Source organism: Athene cunicularia (genome assembly GCF_003259725.1).
Source record: "Athene cunicularia isolate RWA chromosome 11 unlocalized genomic scaffold, athCun1 chr11_part1, whole genome shotgun sequence".
Classification (NCBI taxonomy): Eukaryota; Metazoa; Chordata; class Aves; order Strigiformes; family Strigidae; genus Athene; species Athene cunicularia.
Genome location: NW_020799113.1, coordinates 6,581,152 through 6,588,257, shown reverse-complemented (window position 1 = coordinate 6,588,257; position 7,106 = coordinate 6,581,152). Strand labels below are relative to the sequence as shown.

Below are 7,106 nucleotides of genomic sequence, written 5' to 3'. Positions count from 1 at the left end.
GCTCTTCTGGAAATATTTAACTTCAAAAGCACATTGGATACAACTTTTATCCAATCTGAGATCTTTGCAGATTTCTAATATTTTTCATGTCTTTTATTAAGTGTAATGTACCTGGGTCTTTTTTTTATAGAGACAGATGAGTACTCAGTGTAATTCCCTGCGATCAGGAAAAAGAAAAATGTAAAGAGGAAAATAAATAGGGGTTTGGGGTTGGTTTAGGTTTCCTTGATTTAAATCTCATATTTTGCATGCTTCTTGATTGTATTAGTTTATTCATTTTGCCAAACAGACTACAAAGCTGTGAATATTTATTTAGTTCTGTTTCTAATAGTTTTTCTAATAGGGAATTATTTTGGTACAATGAAAGACATTTGTAAATGAAGCAGATAAGCCCTTTGGCAGACAAGGAGTGTTTTGTTCAACACAAGAATTCTATTGTCCACTGCTTTAGTTGTCAAGTGCCTGGGGAGCCCAGGATTTATGATGATGTTACAATGGCCCTTTCAGAGCGAAGTCTAAGAAGCTGTGAGATTCGGTTCCTCTGCTTTTCAGACTTTCAAATCTTTTTATCATGCAAGGACAATGCAGGATTCAGCTGCTTCTTAGGCCACAGGACTGCCCATTTAACATCAGGCATTGTGAAATAATTACCATAGTGACAATGGGTTTGTTTTTTTTTTTTTTCCCTTCTAACCAGAAACATTTCAAAATTGCTCGAGTTGTCACTTTGTATAAACCAACTCTGAAGCCATGGCTTATTTTACCAAAAAAAAAAAAAAAAATCTTGTTAGGAGATTTGATTTAAAGTGCTAGTGTGTCAAATCTATTTGGAGCATTGGAACTGTTTAATGGGTGTTTTTTTGAGTTTTCTTGTAATTATAATTGGACTTTGAAACAGCCTACTGTAAATACAGCAGTTGTTTTTCTTTTGGCTTTTCTCCCTTTTGTAAAGGCTACAGAATTAGTAGAACCTTACTATTGAAGCCATATTCAACTGCAGCAGAATATGAGGAAATATAAACATAATATGCAGTAAAAGTAGTATCAATTAATGAACGAAACTATTTCTTGTCCTATAGTAATGATGGAAATCATTCAGCAGCCTTTAAATCATGTTTTTAATGAAAAGTTTTATCTGGAGGAGTTTCTCCTTACTTGATGTTAATATGAAGATTTATTTGCTTCAAATAATGATTAGTGCTACAAAAAATATTGATTTGTAACCTCTAATGTCTGTTTAAATGCAGTGTACTGGAAAATGGAGCCTTAACTTGACAGTTAAATTATTATATACATGGGGACTTCACTGATGGTCAGGTGTGTGCACAGGAAAGAACTTAATAGTGTAGTGGGTCAGCTTGAGGACTGGTAGTATCTATTATCAACTATTTGCTGCTTTTAAAAGAACAAACAGATCACAAAAAAAAAAATAGACTGTAGGGATATGTAAGAAGATATTTTGAGAAATACTTATCTAAGCAACCTCAGATGTCTTGGGTAAAAAGAAATCTTGAGCTGCAGTTATCTTTAAAGATGCTGTCATCTGTAAAGATAGTGAACAAGTTATCAAAATAAGAAAGTTTATTCAGTTTGTCTTTCTTTTCATTCATTCATATGAATTGTGAATTAATTCAAAAGGATCCTCTATAAAAAAAAAATTACTTGCAAACTGAGCATATTTTAAAATGCCATATGTACTTCATAGCAAATTGCATAAATATGTGGCAAGAGTATTTTTATAAACCAAGTGCTTTATATATTAGTGACTTGATCATGACACAAAGCATACCTTCGTAGTTTACTTTAGCAAAATTCATTTTCTAGGAATGTGGTTTTTATTGAATGTGAATCACAAATTTTTAAAACAGTGAGTCAACATATCTGCAGTCACAACTGGCGATGGAAGCCACATGACTTTATTTGTTCCTTTGATGGAGTAAGTGTGAAACATGTTTGTGTAATATTGTAACACTGAATATGGAATATTCAGTTAATGCTATTCATTTCTCCTCGACACTCTTGCTAACAACTTTGAAATTTGGAGTGTGCTGCTGAACTATTTCTCGCCATTAAAACTTGATTGCTTAACAGGGGTGAAAAGTGGATATAAAATGGAGGATTGATATAGATGAGACAACTTTAACAGTTAAATATTGCAGAAAATTACTGATTAGTATGTATCAACCCAAATTACAGAGGCTATTTTGCAATAATTCTTCCTAGAAATTCTCAATAAATTTCACAGTACTGGGTAATCTGGCCTGAGATTTCCTTGGCTAGAATAAATCCTAGTCCTAGGGTTCATTTAGAACCCATTTAAGAGTCTGTCAAGGTGTCAAATGAGTGTCAGAAATACAGTGTCTACATCAGTACCTAACAATAGATTACACTGAGTATTGCTTGTGTATTCAGTGACATTAACTGTATTTGTTACTTGTGTGGGAACATATCAGAAACACACACGAGGAGGAGAGACTGCTCTGTGGAACTATGAGCATGCTTAACTTACTAATTGAAATTCAAGAAAAGACTTATCTCATAAAAAATGATTCAGCTCGTTTCTTTTTGTTTCAACTCACTATCCCATTTAAGAAGGAATTTCAACCATTTATACAACCACAGATGAATGTCTTACAGGCAGAGGCACCTCTTGCTCATTCTTTCACTTCAAATGTTTCATCCTAGATATCTTTTCCCTACTGTAGTGGTAGTTCTACTTACTAAATAATCTACTCCTTCTCCATCATAATGGTAAAAATTTTCTAATACGACTTTAGAGCACTTAGAAATGTTCAAAGCACATCTTGTTGGCTAATGGTATCTGCGGCTGTTACTTTTTCCCTACAATCTTGTATTGGATAACATTCTCAGAACAGATTTTCCCATAGAAGTCTGTTTTTTTCATGAGATAATGAAAAAGATGTGAAAGAATTTTGATATGGCCTCCAGCGTTTTAGTTATGGGAACATTTTTGCAATACTAAGTCTGTTAAAGTAAAAGTTGTTTATTAATTTTCTCCTTGGAATTATTATTTAATTGCTAGTCTTTAAGTTCTCTTTAGGCTACTGTGATAGTTTATAGGCTAGACTTTAGTTTTCTTTTATTATTGTACCAGCATTGCATTGGATTTCAAATGAACTTTTTCATTCTTTGCAGCCAGATCTGAAATACTGGATGAGTGGCAGCAGAGAGCTTACATCTGCATTGTCATCATAGTCTCATTAAGTGACATTTCAAATGTGTGGAATATGCTACATAAATTGGCAACAAGTTTCCAGTGGGTGAAGGTAAGTAGTACATCCAAATGTATGATCTCAGTGATGTCAGATATGCATAGTTAGTCCCTTGTTTCTATAGTGTCTACAATATTTGTCCAGTATGGGCACTATTTCTTCAGTGACAAATCCCTCACTTGGTGTGTGTTGTCAGCCAGTTTTTCTCATGCATCGGAGTTTATCCATTGATCTTGATTATCACTCAGGAGAGCTGATGCTGTAGGATGCTGACCATCCTTCTGTGTCTGTAAAGCATGGTTTGAACAAATGCATTTTTTGGATCACATTTGTGTAATTTCCTGTTTAAAACATTAGAGAACTTGAAAACTCACAGCAAGGTAGCACTGAAGAACAGAAATGTAAGAAATTTTCTAATATTTCGGTTTCCATTTGATTTTATCAGTCAAAAAGATACATACTTTTCTTATTCTAGGCCTACATGAGTGAGTGATTCATTTCGTATTTGGTTTATTTCTCCGATAATTTGTACAATACCACTGAGCTCAATATAACTGCTCAGACTTGGGTTAGAAAAAGAACTCAGTGGGGAGCCTTAGGCTTCAGAGAAGGTGGCTGTGGAAACTGTGTAAATAAACCACTATGGGACACCCTAGACCTCAAAATAGTTGTATCTGCTGCTCTGATGTGTTTAGTTTTTTATATCCTTTGTGATTTCAATTGTACTTTTACTGAAACCAGTGATTCCACAGAGGTGAGAATTGTCCACTGACAGGAGTAGCCATGCTTTTTTAAAATTAATGCAGAAACAGATTAAATGTAATAGACAATAGATATGTAAATACTATCATTTTTACAGAATCAAAGTCATGATCCCATCTGAATTGTCTAGGATGAAGAGTACAAAGCCAGGATATTAAAGCTCTTTGTCTAGCTGACTCATTCACAGTTTTTACATTCAGTGCACTCAAGTCCTGCTTGACAGATGCTTCATTTCTGTGGAAATGTCCTTGAATGATGATAATCTTATTTCTGGCAGCCAAATGGGCTGTATACTTAAACATCCTTGTAAGCAGCTATATAGGACATGTGTTTATAGTTTCCACTGACTTGTTAAGCTAGACTGCAGCAGTTAGTATCAGGCTGAAGGAGTGTATTTGACAGTGATACCGACAGCACCCAGTTTAATTTAGGTGGGAAATGTGTAATCTCCTTTGTGTCTTGGTAAGAGCTGTAGCTCAACATGTGAGGCTCTTGTCCTGTCATTCACTAAGCACAAGGGCCAAATTTTGCAGACAATGCTCAGTTGTAGTTCAGATACAGCTTTTCAATAGGCTGAAGTTTGACTGAAGACTTCCTGACTAGGTTTCACATTCACATGTGGGTATCAAGAAGACGTAGCAAATGTATCTTAAATTAGTTATGTGTTCAGTTTCTCTGAGCCTCCTCCCTGTGCCCAGTTTACGAATTTTCTCACCACTGTTTCAGTTTGCCTCTTCTGGCATTTTCTTGTATCTCAGTTCAAGATTTAGTTCAGGCCTCTGTCGACTCTTGCTCTTGACTTCAGAGCTACACTTCAAAGTATGTTTAATTTTTACAAATTAAATGACTGTGAGGAATAACCTTAAAGTAAAGCTTGAAGGCCCATCACTCTCACTAGTATATGAGATAAGTGAATTTAACAAACTGGGTCCCTACTCAGGATTTTTCCATGTCTTATTTGAGAAACTGTGGTGTCTTTTTTTGTAGACGTTTTTACATTTCGGAGTTCAAGCAAGTAATTTTTGAAAGAAAGCTTCCTGTGGAGTGACTGTGGGACGTTCCCTCTGGTTGGAGTGTGAAGTGCCTCCCTGCGAAAGAGGAGGAACAAGAACTGCTTTTGTTGATTATCATGTAAACCTGGGCATCCATATGCCTCTTAAATTCTCTTCTCTTCTTTTGAAGGATCTTTCTTAAATTGTTTCCAGCTGTTCCTGTTCAGGAAGGCAAATTTCCTGTTATAGTATCTAGATAATCATCCAGTTGAGAAGGTAAAATATTCATGTTTAACGGTTGTTAATGGCAGAAAGAACAAGAGGGCAGATGGAAAGACACTACTGAGCTAATCTGAAACTCTAACATAGGCTTGGCTACTCAGTCATACTGGAAGGTGATTAGTTGCTTCATTAAGTGGGAATAACCTGGCTAGAGATTTCCTTCCTATAACTCTTGGATTTTTCTATACTAAAGTTCTAGATTGAGTGAGAGTTAGCACAAAAGATAAATTTCTTCTCAATTATAGTACTCTGAAAAGCATTATATGAAACTTAAGGGTCCATGGGTTCCCCCAAACAAGAATACAGCCACATTTGAAAATCCCTCTCATACAGGATGAGAAACTTGGGTTCACTTATTGAATATATAAATCAGTGTTGTATAACGTCTACTTTGCCTCTTTCATATCTAACATCCTTTTTATTGTTTGTTTCTAATTCTCACATACTAGGCCTAGACTATGATGGGAAAAAAGATGGTATTCCTGACATACAAAGTAGATCTTGGAAGGAAATTGCTGTATAGGGTTTTTTTCTGCACAAATGCCATGGGGAAAGAAGATTAATTTTCAGTTACTTAGAATCACCTGTCTTATTACAGTGCTATCATGTTTAATGAGGCCTACATATCTGAACAGAAAGTGTTACATCTGCACTAGTGCTTTATCCTGTATTACGCACTTCACCCCTGTGTAAGTTGCCATTTCTATAGGTTTTAAGACTTGAATTTTTGAATTCTCAACTTCAACCCACAAAACTACAACACAGAACAAACACCTAGTATATCTGCAAGATTAGCTTATTACATATATTTTTGGATGGATATTAGTAGTCTAAATGAAATAGGATCATATATGAGGTTAAAAGCTTTGATTTTAGTAGGGTGACACTCTAAAGTACGTCAGATCCTTAGGTGGTTCTTAAAGTAACGTCTGAAAGTGAAATGTTCAGAAGAGTTATCTGCTTGTGTCAGTCACATTTCACATCATCTGTGTAAGAGATGGAGTCTGAATTTGTTACTTTTGCTTTGCTGGTACTCTTTTTGGAAATATTATTAGAATAATTATAAGACATATATCCCGGTGAAACAAATATCAAAGAAGAATGATTATTCTGTTTACAAAGATTACAAAGGTCTCTAAAAGACATCAGGTGAGGAAATACATTCACACTGCCCTATCTCTTACCTCGTAGTGTGGACATTTTAGATTTTCCTATCTGCTTTTTGATAGCAAGTTATTTCTATGAAGTACTGTTGCCTTGAAAGAATCTCGACTTTGTTGAAATGTGTAGTTTTTTGTTGGAGACCACTGACTTGGACTTGAACTGAAATTCAGATCTTGGTGACAAAAATTCATCAGACCCTCTTCTCTGCATTTTCCCAGTCTTCCTGGAAATCTGAGCTCTATTTGGGCTGCAGTCTGCTCTGCCTGGTGGTCTGGGGAATTCTGGCTGGGCTGTGACAGGAAACTCCTGAGGCTCCCCCAAGGCATGAGATTTGCCTAAGCAAGGAAGTGATTTCACTGCACCACCTGCAGAGACTGGCCATAAGAGGAGAAAAACCCATTAAAAGATTGATACATTGACTAAAAAACTCACCAAAATGCAACTGCTTGTGAGTCAAAACAACTTCAAATATTTTGCATTTAGTTGTGAAATATGTGTTCTGATAAAATCAATTTCTGACAAAATTTCCTTAGTTATTTTAAAGGCGAGAAGTGTGAACCAAAAGCTAAATCAAAGTCTTTCAGAAACAACTCTGGAAATTTATTGAGAGAACTTTTGTCGGCTTTAACTGTAAATGCTCTCTATAGTTGCTCAGTCTGGGCAATAATAATTA

The 7,106-nt window shown here is 35.4% G+C and overlaps 1 protein-coding gene across 2 annotated transcripts in view; it reads left to right on the top strand.

Moving 5' to 3' along the window:
* Positions 1–3,156: 3,156 nt before the first annotated feature.
* The window catches only part of CDH11 (cadherin 11), a 41,418-nt gene continuing 37,468 nt past the window's right edge, over positions 3,157–7,106 (top strand). The window contains exon 1 of one of the 2 annotated variants that reach the window (XM_026856656.1): positions 3,157–3,287. The gene's annotated coding sequence lies outside the window, so the exon portion shown is untranslated. Of the gene's footprint in view, positions 3,288–5,938; positions 5,959–7,106 lie in introns of those variants that run through there. The other variant, XM_026856658.1, reaches the window with a different exon arrangement.